The sequence below is a fragment of the Helianthus annuus genome, chromosome 8 (genome assembly GCF_002127325.2).
Source record: "Helianthus annuus cultivar XRQ/B chromosome 8, HanXRQr2.0-SUNRISE, whole genome shotgun sequence".
NCBI classification, from domain to species: Eukaryota; Viridiplantae; Streptophyta; class Magnoliopsida; order Asterales; family Asteraceae; genus Helianthus; species Helianthus annuus.
The window spans coordinates 157,671,358-157,690,255 of NC_035440.2; positions in this window are offsets into that span (position 1 = coordinate 157,671,358).

Here is an 18,898-nt window from a genome sequence, read left to right on the forward strand (position 1 = left end):
GACTAATTCGACCAGTTGCAAGGGTCGAGTTACTACTCCAAGGTTGATCTAAGGTCTGGTTATCATCAGCTGAGTGTCCGGGATAAGGACGTCTTCAAGACAGCATTCAGAACTCGCTGCAGCCATTACGAGTTCCTAGTCATGCCATTTGGGCTTACGAACGCGCCTGCAGTCTTCATGGATCTTATGAACAGAGTGTGCAAACCTTATCTTGACAAGTTCGTCATTGTCTTCATCGACGACATTCTGATCTACTCCAAAAGTCAGGAGGAGCACGAGCAGCACTTACGTCTTATCTTGGAACTACTTCGAAAGGAACAACTGTACGCCAAGTTTTCAAAATGCGACTTCTGGCTTCGTGAAGTCCACTTCTTAGGCCATGTGGTGAACAGGGATGGGATTCATGTCGATCCATCCAAGGTAGATTCGATCAGGAATTGGCCAGCGCCTCGCACTCCAACGGAAATACGCCAATTCTTGGGTTTGGCGGGTTACTATAGGTGGTTTATCAAAGACTTCTCAAAGATCGCGCAGCCGCTTACGCTACTGACACAGAAAGGTGTCACCTACCGTTGGGGAGATTCTCAGGAAAACGCTTTTCAGTACTTAAAGGATAGGCTTTGCAGCGCGCCTATTCTCTCATTGCCAGAAGGCACGGACGATTTTGTGGTCTATTGTGACGCGTCGATACAGGGACTTGGTTGTGTATTGATGCAGCGGGATAAGGTTATTGCCTACGCTTCTCGTCAACTCAAGGTTCACGAACGGAACTACACGACGCACGATTTAGAGCTGGGAGCTGTTGTTTTTGCACTTAAGATATGGCGACACTACCTGTACGGTACCAAGTGCACAATTTACACCGATCACAGGAGTCTCGGGCATATCATCAAGCAGAAGGAATTGAATATGCGTCAGCGAAGATGGGTTGAACTTTTAAACGATTACAAATGCGCTATTAAGTATCATCCAGGCAAAGCCAATGTAGTGGCTGACGCTCTCAGTCGAAAGGACACTCTACCTAGACGCGTACGAGCCTTGCAGCTGACTATTCAGTCCAGTCTTCCTGCACAGATACGAAATGCTCAGATGGAAGCATTAAAGCCCGAAAACATCAAAGCTGAAGCCTTACGCGGCACAAGGCAACGAATGGAACAAAAGGAAGACGGCCCCTGCTATGTAACAGGGCGTATTTGGGTACAATTATACGGCGGTTTACGAGAACTTGTAATGGATGAAGCTCATAAGTCTCGGTACTCGGTACATCCAGGGTCGGGTAAAATGTACCACGATATTAGAACTACATATTGGTGGCCTAGTATGAAGGCCCACATTGCAACTTACGTCGGCAAATGTTTGACTTGTGCGAGAGTCAAGACAGAGTACCAGAAACCCTCAGGCCTATTTCAGCAACCCAGGATACCACAGTGGAAATGGGAAGAAATTTCCACGGATTTTGTCACTGGCCTGCCTAGATCCCAGCGTGGGAACGATACTATATGGGTGATCGTGGATCGACTCACCAAGTCTGCACACTTCCTGGCTATTAAGGAAACGGATAAGTTCTCCACCCTCGCAGACGCTTATCTTAAAGAAGTTGTTTCGAGCCACGGGGTGCCCACATCCATCATTTCGGATCGCGATGCACGATTCACGTCAGAACTATGGCAAGCAATGCACAAAGCTTTTGGCTCTCGACTAGACATGAGCACAACTTATCACCCTTAGACGGATGGACAGTCTGAGCGCACGATTCAAACCCTAGAAGACATGCTTCGGGCGTGTGTTATCGATTTCGGCAACGGCTGGGAAAAGCACCTCCCGTTAGTGGAGTTCTCGTACAACAACAGTTACCACACCAGCATACAAGCCGCTCCATTGGAGGCATTGTACGGACGTAAATGCCGGTCACCTCTCGGTTGGGCAGAGGTGGGAGATAGTCAGATTACAGGTCCAGAAATGGTAGTTGACGCTACTGAACGAATAGCACAAATACGACAACGCATGGCGGCAGCTCGTGATCGCCAGAAAAGCTACGCAGATAAGCGTAGGAAGCCATTGGAAATTTCAGGTCGGGGGCCGGGTGTTACTCAAAGTCTCACCCTGGAAGGGTGTGGTTAGATTTGGTAAACGAGGCAAGCTCAATCCATGGTATGTTGGACCGTACGAAATCACTGAAAGAATGGGCAAAGTAGCCTACCGACTAAACCTACCAGCTGAACTCAGTGCAGTTCACAATGTATTCCATGTGTCGAATCTGAAGAAGTGCCTGTCAGATGAGACCCTCATAGTTCCTTTCAAGGAACTCACTATCGACGAGCGGTTGCAGTTCGCCGAGAAACCAGTTGAAATCACGGACCGGGATGTTAAGGTCCTCAAACACAAGAGAATCCCTCTTGTTCGAGTTCGTTGGAACTCCAAACGTGGCCCAGAGTACACCTGGGAACGCGAAGACCAGATGACAGGAAAGTACCCCCAGTTACTCGGAACCAATGCAACCAGTACTGAGGCTGAAGCTACTACTACTGAATTTCGGGACGAAATTCCAAATCAACGGGGGGATGATGTGACACCCCAGGAAAAATCAGTAAACGATACAACTTACCTAGCTTTCTCAGTAACCGCATGCTAAATTTCGGGACGAAATTTTTTTTCAAGTTGGGGATAATGTGACAACTCGAATTTCCAAGATTTCTATTTCGCATTTATTGCACGTTCATTGTTTTTGTAGTTAATTATTTGCACAATTAGTTGACGTGGAATTATATACGTTTTGATACAATGAAGTGTATTGTGTGATTGTGCATGGCTATGTGTTAATTGTGATAAACTTGTCAAATGCATAAACTTGGTGGTGAAACTGTGAAATTGATTGAGATGGTGCACTTTTGTAAAATAGAATAATTGAGGGTGTAAAGAGTTATTAGTGAAACCTAAATCATACTTAACCCTAATCCCATTTCACTAATCATTTTCACAAAAACCAAAGCACGTACATTCACTTTCTCTAGCAATCATCATCACCATCATCATTGGCACAAGATAATCATCACTCTTGATTCCTCTTTCTTTAGAATCAACGCAAGGTAAATGATTATTGTTTATTGATCCTTGATTATTATCAATTCTTGATTCTTGATTATGTGTTCATGAAAACCCTAGTTCCTCATATAATATTCTGTGATTTTGATTGGATTACGGATAATTGTGATTATGATGATGATTAGTTGCATGCTTGATAGATTATTCTTGTGATGATTGTTGTTGTTAATCATCGATTGATTGATTTTGTTTATGCCGTCTATATGAAATGAAATTAGGGTTCTTAATCATGAAAACGTGAAAAATGTAACTGTTACGATTGCAATAAAGTTGAATGGTCGCATGATTATGATTGAATGTTTGTCTGAGTTTTGCGAAGGTTGTTAGTCCGAACTTTAGAGAAGCAATGAGTCCGAATTTGATTTAATGTTAAGTCCGACCATCTGACAACTATATAAGGTCCGACCTTTGTTGATTTCATTAGTCCGACCTTTAGGTTAATTCAAGAAGGTCCGAGCTTCCCCATACACATGTATGTCCGAGTTTTATTATAACATGAAGGTCCGATCTTTAACTCAATGTGATGTCCGAGTATTGTTAGCAAATAAGGTCCGACTTTTGTGACTTTAAATGATAATTGATGTCCGAGTTTGTTATAGGATAGTGTGGTCCGACTTTCCTTGATATGGGGAGTCCGACTTTGTTTAATGTTATGTAGGTCCGACCTTGTATGCCCCATATGGTCCGAGTTTTTATAAGTGAGACATTAGTCCGACTTTGTTACCCTTGCCCCTCTAGTCCGAGCTTTTAACTAGGGCAGCCCCCCCCACCTTGTCCGACTTCTTATGAAGGGAAACCCCCACTTCTTGTCCGAGTTTCATAAGGCTTGAAGCCTATCCGACTTTTAAAGCCTACATTGGTCCGAGTTCTTTTGGGTGATATGATTCAAGGTCCGACTTGGTGAATGTTGTTATATGCATAGCCTAATCTGTTTTATAGAGATGATATTTAATATCCGACTTTTATAGATTAAGTGATACCTAAAATGATAACTCACATGCTTGTTAACCTAGCCGAGTTTCGTTGTCTGTTAGTATGTTAGCACTGTTGATGTGATAACACTGTTACGTATGTAAACCCTCCTATGCATGCTAGTTCGGTAATGCTGAGCAATGTTGTAACACGATTTCAATTACTAAGACTGTTGATGAATAACTGAGTTAAAACAACTGAGAAAAACCCTGAATGTAAAGATTAAGCTGCATAAAAGTGAGTAGCTGTTTATGTGATACTGTCTAATAGGATGTTACATGCTATTGAATGATACTACATGTTACTGTGTGATACGATGCCGTATGATACTGTTGAACAGCAAGAACCTGTAAACCCTAATTGAACGTCAACACTTATCTTGAATTTATGTGCATCATACCCTAGGTCGTGTGTAACGGACTTAGACAATCTGATAAACCCTAGAGCATAGCATACCGAGCAAACCAAGGTGAGTTCACACTCTTACCAAGGCATGGGATTCCCGGGTTGAGGGAATGGGATTGAAGGGTTAAGGTTGAATAGATTCGAACTGACACTAATACTAGACTACCATACCACTGTCCTCGGTTGTGCAGGACACATACTTATGCTACTCACTGTCCTCGGTTGTGCAGGACACATACTTATGTTATTCACTGTCCTCGGTTATGCAGGACACATACTTACAATCTACGTAGACTTATACTTACTACTATCCTCGGTTGTGAAGGATACTCACGTAAAACCTACGTGTACTTATACTTACTACTATCCTCGGTTGTGAAGGATACTCACGTAAAACCTACGTGTACTTATACTTACTACTATCCTCGGTTGTGAAGGATACTCACGTAAAACCTACGTGTACTTATACTTACTACTATCCTCGGTTGTGAAGGATACTCACGTAAAACCTACGTGTATTTATACTTACTACTATCCTCGGTTGTGAAGGATACTTATTGTTACGAATAGTCTAGTAGTTATACAACATGGGAAGCCCCCACCAATAGAACGTACTAATGGCCCAGTAGAGCCACCTGTTACAAACGAACTTACTAATACGCATTTACTTTCCGTGAACTCGCTCAACTAGTTGTTGATCCTCTGTTACATGCCTTGCAGGTCGTTAGGTACATGGAGCTTGCACATGGATGAGCTGGTCGTTGTGGGCTTGGATCGTGATTACCTTATTAAACACTTATGACATTTCGTACTTAATTATGTTGGATTTTGATTATACGGTTCCGCAAAACAATGATAACCTACTTATGTTTTGGAACACCTTTCATATGGATTTGGTTTGGTCTAATAGCAATTACTTTTATTATATATATGTTGTTCTATATGATTGGTGGCTTGATCCTGGTCAGTCACGCTCCCAAGCGGTGATACTCCGCAGGTGGATTTTGGGGGTGTGACAATGTATGCATCCATAATTACGTAATCCCTTGCACAGTCCGCATAGTTTGTTTTTTAATGTTTTGGGGAAGGATATCAAACTTGTGATGAGGGTGACTAGACTTCCATCGGTTCCCTTTAATTAGATCTACAGGGGATCTTCTTAGTTAGGCCACCAAGGAGTCCTTTCAGCTATATCATCACATGATATCCCTAGCCAGATTTTTGGATCAATCTGTTTAACTAGACCACTCAAGGGGTCTAATTATGAAGTAGTACTTTATAATCCGAGGGACTTAACTATAACATAAAAGTCCATTGAGGATTTTAAGTAATACCTTTGGGTATCCTACTATGAATCTCTTGTACAAGGACATGTAAGATTCTACGAAGATTTGGATAACATAATTTGGATCACACAACAACACATAAGGGAACACATAAGCACAAAGTCACATAATTGTTTAACTTAATTATAATTCGTTGTTAACTTGTTATTGATTGAATACGGATATGGAAACCAATCGACGGGTCTCAATGTTCATTGGAATCTATCTGAGAAGATAGAAAGATCTCCCAAAATTCAATTTTTGATTACAAGGAATTATCACATTCGAATTTAGGTATACAACAATTAAGGACTTACGGAAAATCCTTAGGTACCCTATTAAGGATTTATAGTGGTACTTTGGGTATTCGTCATGTGTTGTAACTTGCGCCTTGTACTTCGTTTTTCTTAGAAGAAACGGGTACTTAGGAATTACGTGGAAGACGCAAAAGATCATAGAATGAGAGAAATTTGGGGGTAGTTTGTTCTTCAAGGAATACGGTCTCTTGATTGTCGGTATTGTAAGGGATATGTCGTTTATACATGCAACCACAGAAATACATTGCAATGTAAATCAAAAATTTATTTATAAACAACGATAACAACTGTTTCTTGGACCTTGACAACAAAAGAAAATAATATATAAGACGTGATTATTTCTAAACGATGTTGTCTTCTAGTCAATCAGATGCTCATCCCTATGCTGGATTTGCATTAGCAAGCTTTGGGAAATTTCTTCGGAAATGACCCATCTCGCCACAGTTGAAACAAGAGCTTGGTAGAAAACGACCTTGAGCAGGATTGTTGCCAGCTTGGTTTGGCGCAGTTGCAGCTGGACAGACTCTTGCTGTATGGCCTATAGGCCCACAAGTTTGGCATTTGCGGCACTGTACATTGGCGTGATGATGGAGGCTACATTGGTTGCACAAGGGTGCAGTTCCATTGTATGGTTTTCTAGCAGGGGGTTGAGCTGGTTGGTTGGGGACGGCTTGACCATTGTGAGCGACCACGGCGAAGTTCTGAGAAGCCTTTCGCTTCTTTGACTTCTTAGGGGATTCAGTCTGTTCATCCATGGTCTTTGATGTGACAACTCGAATTTCCAAGATTTCTATTACGCATTTATTGCACATTTATTGATTGTTTAATTGTTTGCTTGCACAATTGGTTTGCTATGAAACTGTATACGTTTTGGATTTGATAAGGTTTATGAATGGATTGTCAAATACTTGATTGTGGTGATGAAAATGTAAATTTTGTATTTTGTGCATGTAACATGTAATAGACAATACTTAGGGGTGCTTTGTGCTAATAGTGAAACTTAAATCATTCTTAACCCTAATTCCTTTCACTAATCATTCACAAGAAACCAAAACATGTACTCTCACATTCCCTAATCCTCTCCACAACCATCTTTTCATCATTCTTGGATTCACAAGTCTTTTGCAACAAGTTTGATCTTCCAATCCATCTAGAATCAATCAAGGTAATTGTTTAATCATTGTTTGATGTTAATTGTTGAATGATTGATTGATGTTAAAACCCTAGCTTTCATGTGATGTTCTGTAATTGTGGTTTCTGGATTCTGAGTATTATGATAATGATGTTGATTAGTGAATGATCATTTGCATGATGTTAGGATACAAGGCATGTCAGAATGATTGACTGATGATTGATAATTGAATTAAAATGGTTGCCAGTGTATGAAACTAGGGTTATTAGATCGATGAATGAAACTGTTGAACATAAAACGTAACTGCTGCAATCGTAGTGAACGCATGATCATTTGTTAGTCAGAGTTTTATTGAATGATTAGTTGTCTGAGTTTTATTATATCGTGCTAGTCCGACCTTTAACATCATACAAAGGTCCGAGTTTCTCCCTTGTTAACCTTGTCCGAGCTCTTAAACATTTGTGAGGGCCGAGTTTTATCGAAAGAGATCATGTCCGACCTTTGTTAAGATTGTGATATCCGACTTTCATATAAACAAAAGGTCCGAGTTTTAATGTGTATGTTCTTGTCCGAGTTTGTTAATGGAATTAAGTCCGATCTTTATTGATTGTCATGTGGTCCGAGTTTTATATCAAACATCAAGGGTCCGATGTTTGAATAAAATGGGTTCCGACTTTTAAACTTGGAGTAGTGGTCCGACTTTTATGTTATGTTATGTGGTTGTCCGAGTTTTGGCCCCCAACCCCAAAAGTCCGACCTTTTAAACCCCCAACCCTTTGGTCCGAATTTTTAACCCCAAACCCCCCATGAATTGGTCCGAGTTTCATCCATGAAACTCTTGTCCGAGTTTTGTGACATATCATGTGCTATCCGAGTTTTGAACAGGGGAGACCCCCCCCCACACTTGTCTGAGTTTTTGAGAGGGGCATGACCTTGTGAATGTTCATATGAAGCTTTGAGTTGTATGATAAATGTTGTTGAATCTGTTAAGGCTTGAATGATGTATATGTGCTCAAATTTCATACGCATGATGTGTTGTTCGAACTTTAAATATATACTCTCATAATTCACTGTTGTTAATGGTTGAAAAGACTGTGTTATGTTGATACCAAGTTCAGAACTTCGTGTGAAGAACAACCTGCTACTGCATGCTACTGTTTACTACTGTATACGACTATGTGATACTGTCTGATTATGATGATACGTGTTACTGAATGATACTGCATGTTACTGTGCGATACGCTACCGTATGTTACTGTTTGAACACCAAAGAGTTGTATACGTAATTGAACGTAAAATACTTACATCGAATCATGTGCAATACATCCTAGGTCGTGTGTAACGGACTTAGACGATTAACAAACCCTAGAAGCAATAACATACCGAGCAAACCAAGGTGAGTTCACACAGCCAAGGCATGGGGTTCCCGGGTGGGAATGGGATTTGATGAACTATTGTATATACTTCGCTGATAGAACTATGACTAGACTAGTAACACTTATTGAACTGATCTTCCCACACCTGCCAAGGGTTGGCCGCGATATTATGACTGACTTCGCACACCTGCCTTTGGAAGGCCGCGAACTGAATTTACTAATCTTCGCACACCTGCCTGGCAGGCCGCGATACAGATAAACCTAGTCTAGAATACTCGGGATGAACATCCCCTAATATCTTCGCATACCTGCCTGGGAGGCCGCGATGGAAACTAATACGATACATGACATAACGAACGAACATACTACTACTCACACTATACTATTACTGAACTGTTAACTGTGAACTCGCTCAACTAGTTGTTGATCCTCTGTTACATGCCTTGCAGGTCGTTAGATACTTAAGGAGCTTGCATAGGGAGGAGCAGGTCGTTGTGGAGCATGGATTATGTTTTGAAACTTATTGAACTTATGTTACACATTTGGGTTTTCGTACTTATGCTTCCGCTATACTTTGAAACTATGATTTGTTTTGAACACCTATCGTATTGAATGATTGGTTTACATTTATTATATTTGATACTAATTACATGTTCGATATGATTGGTGGCTTGATCCTGGTCAGTCACGCTCCCAAGCGGTGGTACTCCGCGTGTGGATTTTGGGGGTGTGACAGATTGGTATCAGAGCCATTGGTTATAGAGAACTTGGTTTTAATATGGGAAAACGTTTTTATTAAAACCAGACTATAACCAGAACAGTTCTCTCAACGATCCACAACGACGCTTCGCTCCACGTGCAAGACTCGACATACTAGGTAATAAGGTTTATGTTTATTGCCTACATGCTAGAATTGCATAGAACTTTGCTCGAAGTATGCTTACATTATTTTTGCTCATTACTTGTTATTGCTTAAGAACATCTATGTGCTTACACTCTTCTGTCATCGCTCTATTCGCGAACCTCTCTAACTCATGTTGCATTTGCTATGAAGATCATGTCTGGACGAATTAACATGACTCAAGCCCAGCTAGAGGCTCTCGTTCAAGCTCAAGTTGCTGCGGCACTTGCAGCTGCTCAAGCAGGTAGTATACCCTGCAGTATAGACACACACTAGGATCTTTAGATCCTACATTAACTCTCGTATTTAACTTTGTCCTATTCGTACACAATAGGTCAACACGCGCAGCAGCCTGTCTGCACATTCAAGAACTTCATGGACTGTCGTCCAAGCTCATTCAGTGGCACCGAGGGGGCAGTGGGACTCCTCCATTGGTTTGAGAAGCTAGAATCTGTGTTCGAAATGTGTGAATGCCCTGAGGCTCGCAGGGTCAAGTATGCCACTGGCACTTTGGAAGGAATCGCGTTGACTTGGTGGAACGCGCAAGTACAGATCCTAGGGTTGGCAGCTGCTAACGCCACCCCTTGGAATGATTTCAAGGAATTGATCAAAAGGGAATACTGCACTCGTGAAGACATTCACAAGTTGGAAGATGAACTGTATCACTTGAAAATGACTGGGTCAGAAATCGAGGCTTATACCAAGAGGTCGAACGAGTTGGCTGTGCTGTGTCCAACCATGGTGGACCCTCCATACAAGCGTATTGAGTTGTATCTCAAGGGATTAGCGCCAGAGATTCAGAGCCACGTAACATCGGCCAATCTTGACAACATCTAGGCTATTCAGCGCCTTGCTCACCGTATTACAGATCAGGCAGTGGATCAGAACAGGCTGCCAAAACGTATCAAGGCTACCACTACTGCTGTTACTACTTCTGCTACTCCCAGTGACAACAAGAGAAAATGGGAGGGGGATTCCAGCAAGGGATCAGTTTCTGTTCAGTCTCAGCAGCGCAAGACAAATGACTACCAGAATCCGAGTCAGCAATCATCTGGCAATCAGGGGCAGGGTGGATATCGGGGAATTCACCCACTGTGTAATAAGTGCAACAGACACCACAGCAGAAGATGTCGCAGGGAACGTTGTCAAAGATGCCTCAAGATGGGTCATGAGGCTAAGGATTGTAGAAGCTCACGGCCAGCAAATCAGAACCAGCAACTCCCACCGCCAACTCCACAGAACCAGCACCAGCAGCCACAGCGTGGAAACCGGAGATGTTTCCAGTGTGGGGCTGAAGGCCACTACAAACGTGATTGCCCTCAATTGAACCAGAACCAGAATCGCAATAACAACAATAACCAGGGCAAGGGGAACAATAACAACAACAATGGGGGAAACAACAACAACAATGGCAACGAAGCTCGGGGTCGTGCTTTTGTGCTAGGTCGGGGTGACGCAGTGAATGATCCCAATGTGGTTATGGGTAAGTTTCTTCTCGACGATATTTATGTTACTGTCTTATTTGATTCGGGTGCTGATACAAGTTATATGTCTTTGAAAATGAGTAAATTGTTAAAACGTACACCAACACCCCTAAACACCAAACACATCGTAGAACTAGCCAATGGTAAAAGTGTAGAAGCCGCGCACGTAATCAAGAGCTGTAGCATCGTTTTAGCTGGTCAGACCTTCTCGATTGATCTTATACCCATAGTTTTGGGTAGCTTCGACGTTGTCATCGGTATGGATTGGTTATCCCAACATCACGCAGAGATTTTATGCAAGGAAAAGGTCATTCGCATTCTTCGTTCTAGTCAAGAACCTCTCGAAGTTCAAGGCGACAAGAGTGGTGCAGTGGTTGGCATCATCTCTTTCCTGAAGGCTCAGAAATGTTTACGAAAGGGTCATACGGCTATTTTGGCACTTGTTACAGATGCATCGGCGAAAGAGAAAAGGATTGAGGATATTCCAGTTGTACGCGAATTTCCTCAAGTGTTTCCTGAAGATTTACCTGGTCTACCGCCTCATCGTCAAGTCGAATTCCAAGTCGAGCTAGCCCCAGGAGCAGCACCTATAGCTCGCGCACCGTATCGATTAGCTCCAACTGAACTAGAGGAACTCTCGAAGCAACTACAAGAGCTCTTGGATAAGGGCTTCATTCGTCCAAGCTCTTCGCCTTGGGGAGCTCCAGTACTATTTGTTAAAAAGAAGGATGGCACTTTCAGGATGTGCATCGATTATCGTGAACTGAACAAGGTCACAGTGAAGAACCGCTATCCTCTTCCTCGTATTAACGACTTATTCGACCAGTTGCAAGGGTCGAGTTACAATTCCAAGATTGATCTAAGGTCTGGTTATCATCAGTCGAGAGTCCGGGATGAGGACGTCTCCAAGACAGCATTCAGAACTCGCTACGGCCACTACCAGTTCCTTGTCATGCCATTTGGGCTTACGAACGCGCCCGCTGTTTTTATGGATCTTATGAACAGGGTGTGCAAACCCTATCTTGACAAGTTCGTCATTGTCTTCATCGACGACATTCTGATCTACTCCAAGAGTCAGGAGGAACACGAGCAGCACTTACGTCTTATCTTGGAACTTCTTCGAAAGGAACAACTGTACGCCAAGTTTTCAAAATGCGACTTCTGGCTTCGTGAAGTCCACTTCTTAGGCCATGTGGTGAACAGGGATGGGATACATGTCGATCCATCCAAGGTAGATTCGATACGAAACTGGCCTGCACCGCGTACACCAACAAAAATACGCCAATTCTTGGGTTTGGCAGGTTATTACAGGCGATTCATCAAAGACTTTTCGAAGATCGCACAGCCGCTTACTATGCTGACACAGAAAGGTGTCACCTACCGTTGGGGAGGTTCTCAAGAGACCGCTTTTCAGTACCTAAAGGATAGGCTTTGCAGTGCACCTATTCTCTCATTGCCGGAGGGCACAGATGACTTCGTGGTTTATTGTGACGCATCGATACAGGGCCTTGGTTGCGTATTGATGCAACGGGATAAGGTTATTGCTTACGCTTCGCGGCAACTCAAGATTCATGAACGGAACTACACGACGCACGATTTAGAGCTGGGAGCTGTTGTTTTCGCGCTTAAGATATGGCGGCACTACCTGTACGGTACCAGGTGCACGATTTACACCGATCACAGGAGTCTCGAGCATATTCTTAAGCAAAAGGATTTGAACATGGGTCAACAGAGATGGGTTGAACTACTGAACGACTACGAATGTGCCATCAAGTATCATCCAGGCAAGGCCAATGTTGTGGCCGACGCCCTCAGTCGAAAGGACACCCTACCTAAGCGTGTGCGAGCGCTACAGCTTACTATTCAGTTCAGTCTTCCTGCACAGATACGAGCTGCTCAGATAGAATCATTGAAACCCGAAAACGTCAAGGCTGAAGCCTTACGCGGTTCAAGGCAACGAATGGAACAAAAGGAACACAGCGCCTACTATGTAACGGGGCGTATTTGGGTCCCACTTTATGGCGGTTTACGAGAGCTTGTGATGGACAAAGCACACAAGTCTCGCTACTCGGTACATCCAGGGTCGGATAAAATGTACCACGATCTCAAAGCTACATATCGGTGGCCTAGTATGAAGGCTCACATCGCTACTTACGTTGGCAAGTGCTTGACCTGTGCGAGAGTCAAGGTGGAATACCAGAAACCAGCGGGCCTACTTCAACAACCCAGGATACCACAGTGGAAATGGGAAGAAATTTCCATGGATTTTGTTACAGGCCTGCCTAGATCCCAGCGTGGGAATGATACTATATGGGTGATCGTAGATCGACTCACCAAGTCTGCACACTTCCTGGCTATAAAGGAAACGGATAAGTTCTCCACTCTTGCAGACATCTATCTTAAGGAAGTTGTTTCTGTGACAACTCGGACCTTAGACTTACTTTGTGTAACGATACGTGTTTACGAGAACGTTATTAATTGAATGAATACTTGGTATGTTATGTTTATGTGCATTATGTGTGTATGTATGTTATGTGTTGCACGAGCCCAAACCACACACTAAAACCCGATCGCACAAGGCTAACCGGTCACACAAGCCCATTTCGGGCCACACCTTGTTCGCGGATCCATTAGGCAGCCGAGTGGGCTCGGCCCACTCCCCACTCGCAAACACAAAACCTTTTGGTAAGGGTTTGATTTCTCTCATTGTTACAATTTTCATAACACACACACAACCCTAGACCTTTTCTCTCTCTCTCTCGTTGCGTGGAGACCGACGGCACAAGAACCAACTCCCCATTCGGATCACATCCCTTTACTTGTAACCGGACGTGGTTGACCATTTACTTGCTACCTGTACTCTTTGTGTATCTGCCGAGCAAACCAAGGTGAGTTCACACAGCCAAGGCATGGGATTCCCGGGTTGGGAATTGGGTTGGATATGTTGGATATGGAATGATTACTCGTACTTACGCATTCACTAGACTATAGACCATCGTCCTCAGGGTAGTCAGGACACGTTACGTAAAGCCTACGTAACCCAGTATTTGCCATTTGTCTCCCGGGTCGGGAGGACACGTTACGTAAAACCTACATAACCCAATACCTTCTACTGTCTTCCGGGTCGGAAGGACACGCTGCGTAAAGCCTACGTAGCCCCCACGCGTACCACTGTCCTCGGGGAAGGGCACGTCACGTAAAGCCTACGTGACCCAGTACGTATTCCTGTTCTCGGTAAAGAAGAACACATGGTTGGAAGTTAGTCTAGTAAGTACCACTGATGAGAAGCCCTCATTAGTAAGGATAAACGTGGGAAGCCCCCACCGGTAATATAAACACAAGGTTTGGGAAGCCCCCACCTTTAGTACACACTAGTATGGGAAGCCCCCACTAGTTATGCTTATGCACTATGTTATGAACTTACTTTCTGTGAACTCGCTTAACTAGTTTGTTGATTATTTGCTGCATGCCTTGCAGGACCTTAGGTACATTATGGAACTTGCACAGGGAGGAGCAGGTCGTTGTGGGATTTGGATCATGAACGATATTTGAACTTATAACTATTTCGGGATTACATTACTATGCTTCCGCTACTTAAACAATGTTTGGTTTTGGAACATCAATCATGTCTTGATGAACTACCTTAACTACTTTTATTATTATTAAATGCTATGTTTGATATGATTGATGGCTTGATCCTGGTCAGTCATGCTCCCAAGCGGTGATACTCCGCAGGTGGATTTTGGGGGTGTGACAGATTGGTATCAGAGCCATTGGTTATAGAGAACTTGGTTTTAATATGGGAAAACGTTTTTATTAAAACCAGACTATAACCAGAACAGTGCTCTCAACGATCCACAACGACGCTTCGCTCCACGTGCAAGACTCGACATCCTAGGTAATAAGGTTATGTTTATTGCCTGTTTACTAGAACTGTTTAGAACTTTGCTCGCATTACGCTTAGATACACATGATACTATAGCATGAGAAACCCTACGTGCTTACACTTTTCTGTCATCGCCCTACTCGCGAACCACTCTCATTTACGTTACTTTTACTATGAAGATCATGTCTGGACGAATCAACATGACACAAGCCCAACTAGAGGCTCTCGTTCAAGCTCAAGTTGCTGCGGCAGTTGCAGCAGCTCAAGCAGGTCAACACGCGCAGCAGCCTGTCTGCACATTCAAGAACTTCATGGACTGTCGTCCAAATTCTTTCAGCGGCACCGAGGGGGCAGTGGGACTCCTCCATTGGTTTGAAAAGCTAGAATCAGTATTCGAAATGTGCGAGTGCCCTGAGGCTCGCAAGGTCAAGTTTGCCACCGGCACCTTGGAAGGAATCGCGCTAACCTGGTGGAACGCGCAGGTGCAAATTCTTGGGTTGGCAGCTGCTAACGCCACACCCTGGAACGGTTTTAAGGAACTTATCAAGAGGGAGTATTGTACACGTGAAGATATTCACAAGTTGGAAGACGAGCTGTATAACCTGAAAATGGTTGGGTCAGAGATCGAAGCGTATACTAAACGGTCGAATGAGCTGGCCGTACTGTGCCCAACTATGGTAGACCCTCCATACAAGCGCATTGAGATGTATCTCAAGGGATTGGCGCCAGAGATACAGAGCCATGTTACTTCGGCTAATCTTGACAACATCCAGGAAATTCAACGTCTCGCTCATCGCATCACCGACCAGGCAGTGGATCAGAATAAACTGCCTAAGCGTGTCAACGCTACTGCTACAGTCACTCCTTCAGCTACTCCTGCTACTACTAGCGAAAGCAAAAGAAAATGGGATGGAGATTCCAGCAGGGGTTCAGCGACTGTTCAGCCGTAAGCTCAACGGCAGAAGATTGACCACTATCAGAGCCCCAGTCAGCAATCCTCTGGTGGTCACAGACAGAGGAGATATCAGGGAAGTCAACCTAAGTGCTACAATTGCCACAGACATCACAATGGCCCGTGTAACAAGGGTCGCTGTCAAAGGTGTCTTAAGATGGGTCACGAGGCCAAAGACTGTAGGAGTCCACGGCCTGCGAATCAGAATCAGAAGCCTCAGCAACCAGCTCCACAAAACCAGCAGCAGCAGCAGCAGCCACAGCGTGGAAACCGGGGATGTTTCCAGTGTGGGGCTGAAGGTCATTACAAACGCGATTGCCCTCAGTTGAACCAGAACCAGAATCGCAACAACAATAACCAGGGCAACGGGAATAACAACAACGGTGGAAACAACAACAACAATGGCAACGAAGCTAGGGGACGCGCTTTTGTGCTAGGTCGAGGTGACGCAGTGAACGATCCCAATGTGGTTATGGGTAAGTTTCTCCTCGACAATATTTACGTTACTGTTTTGTTTGATTCGGGTGCGGATACAAGCTATATGTCTGTGAAAATGTGTCAACTGCTAAAACGTGCACCAACACTTTTACCCACCAAACATGTAGTAGAGTTAGCTAACGGTAAAAGTCTCGAAGCCACGCACGTAGTTCAGGGTTGTAATCTTATCCTAGCTGGTCAAGCTTTCTCTATCGATCTCATTCCCATAGTTTTGGGTAGCTTCGACGTCGTGATTGGGATGGATTGGTTATCCCAACACCAGGCAGAAATTTTATGCAGCGAGAAGATTATTCGCATTCCTCGTTCTGGTCAAGAACCTCTCGAAGTTCAAGGTGACAAGAGTGGTGCTGTGGTTGGCATCATCTCTTTCTTGAAGGCTCAGAAGTGCCTGCGGAAGGGTCACACCGCAATCTTGGCACTCGTTACAGACGCATCAGCAAAAGAAAAGAAATTGGAGGATGTTCCAATTGTACGCGATTACCCTCAGGTGTTTCCTGAAGACTTACCTGGCTTACCGCCTCATCGTCAGGTCGAATTTCAGATCGAGCTCGCTCCAGGAGCAGCACCCATAGCTCGCGCACCATATCGCTTAGCTCCATCGGAATTGGAAGAGCTGTCAAAGCAACTGCAAGGCTCTTGGAAAAGGGTTTCATTCGTCCAAGCTCTTCGCCTTGGGGAGCTCCAGTACTTTTCGTGAAAAAGAAAGACGGTACGTTCAGAATGTGCATCGATTACCGTGAACTGAACAAGGTGACGGTGAAGAACCGTTATCCTCTTCCGCGCATTGACGACTTATTCGACCAGTTGCAAGGGTCGTGTTACTATTCGAAGATAGACCTGAGGTCAGGGTACCATCAGCTGAGAGTCCGGGATGAGGACGTCTCCAAGACAGCCTTCAGAACTCGTTATGGCCACTACGAGTTTCTTGTCATGCCGTTCGGGTTAACGAACGCGCCTGCTGTATTTATGGATCTTATGAACAGGGTATGCAAACCCTATCTTGACAAGTTCGTCATTGTTTTCATCGACGACATTCTAATTTACTCCAAGAGTCAGGAGGAACACGAGCAGCATCTTCGTCTTATTTTAGAACTCCTTCGGAAGGAACAGCTGTACGCTAAGTTGTCAAAATGCGACTTCTGGCTTCGTGAAGTCCACTTCTTAGGCCATGTAGTGAACAAGGATGGGATCCATGTCGATCCATCCAAGGTAGATTCGATCAGAAACTGGCCTGCACCGCGTACACCGACAGAAATACGCCAATTTTTGGGTTTGGCGGGTTACTACAGACGGTTTATCAAAGACTTCTCCAAGATCGCGCAACCGCTTACGCTACTGACACAGAAGGGTGTCACCTATCGCTGGGGAGAGCCCCAGGAGACTGCTTTTCAACACCTAAAGGATAGACTTTGCAGTGCACCTATCCTCTCATTGCCAGAGGGCACAGATGACTTCGTGGTTTATTGTGATGCATCCATTCGGGGACTTGGATGTGTGTTGATGCAGCGGGATAAAGTTATTGCCTACGCCTCTCGTCAACTAAAGGTTCATGAACGGAACTACACGACGCACGATCTAGAGCTGGGAGCTGTTGTTTTTGCGCTTAAGATATGGCGACACTACCTGTACGGTACCAGGTGCACGATTTACACCGATCACAGGAGTCTCGAGCATATCCTTAAGCAGAAGGATTTGAACATGCGTCAACGGCGATGGGTTGAATTACTGAACGATTACGAATGCGCTATCAAGTACCATCCAGGCAAAGCCAATGTTGTGGCTGATGCCCTCAGTCGAAAAGATACTTTACCTCGGCGCGTGCGAGCGCTACAGCTTACGATTCAGTCTAGCCTTCCAGCACAGATACGAAATGCTCAGGTAGAAGCATTGAAACCAGAAAACGTCAAAGCTGAAGCCTTACGCGGCTCACGACAGCAAATGGAACAAAAGGCAGACGGCGCCTACTATGTAACGGGGCGCATTTGGGTCCCACTTTATGGCGGTCTACGCGAACTTGTAATGGACGAAGCTCACAAGTCTCGCTACTCGGTACATCCAGGGTCGGATAAAATGTACCACGACATTAGCACTACATATTGGTGGCCTAGCATGAAGGCCCACATCGCTACATACGTTGGAAAATGTTTGACCTGTGCGAGAGTCAAGGTCGAATATCAGAAACCAGCTGGCCTACTTCAACAGCCTAAGATACCTCAATGGAAATGGGAAGAAATTTCCATGGATTTTGTTACAGGCCTACCCAGATCGCAGCAGGGAAATGATACCATATGGGTGATCGTGGATCGACTCACCAAGTCTGCACACTTCCTGGCTATAAAGGAAACAGATAAGTTCTCCACTCTTGCAGACGTCTATCTTAAAGAAGTTGTTTCGAGGCACGGGGTGCCCACATCCATCATTTCGGATCGCGATGCACGATTCACGTCAGAGCTATGGCAAGCGATGCACAAGTCTTTCGGCTCACGGTTAGACATGAGCACAGCATATCATCCTCAGACGGATGGGCAGTCTGAGCGAACGATTCAAA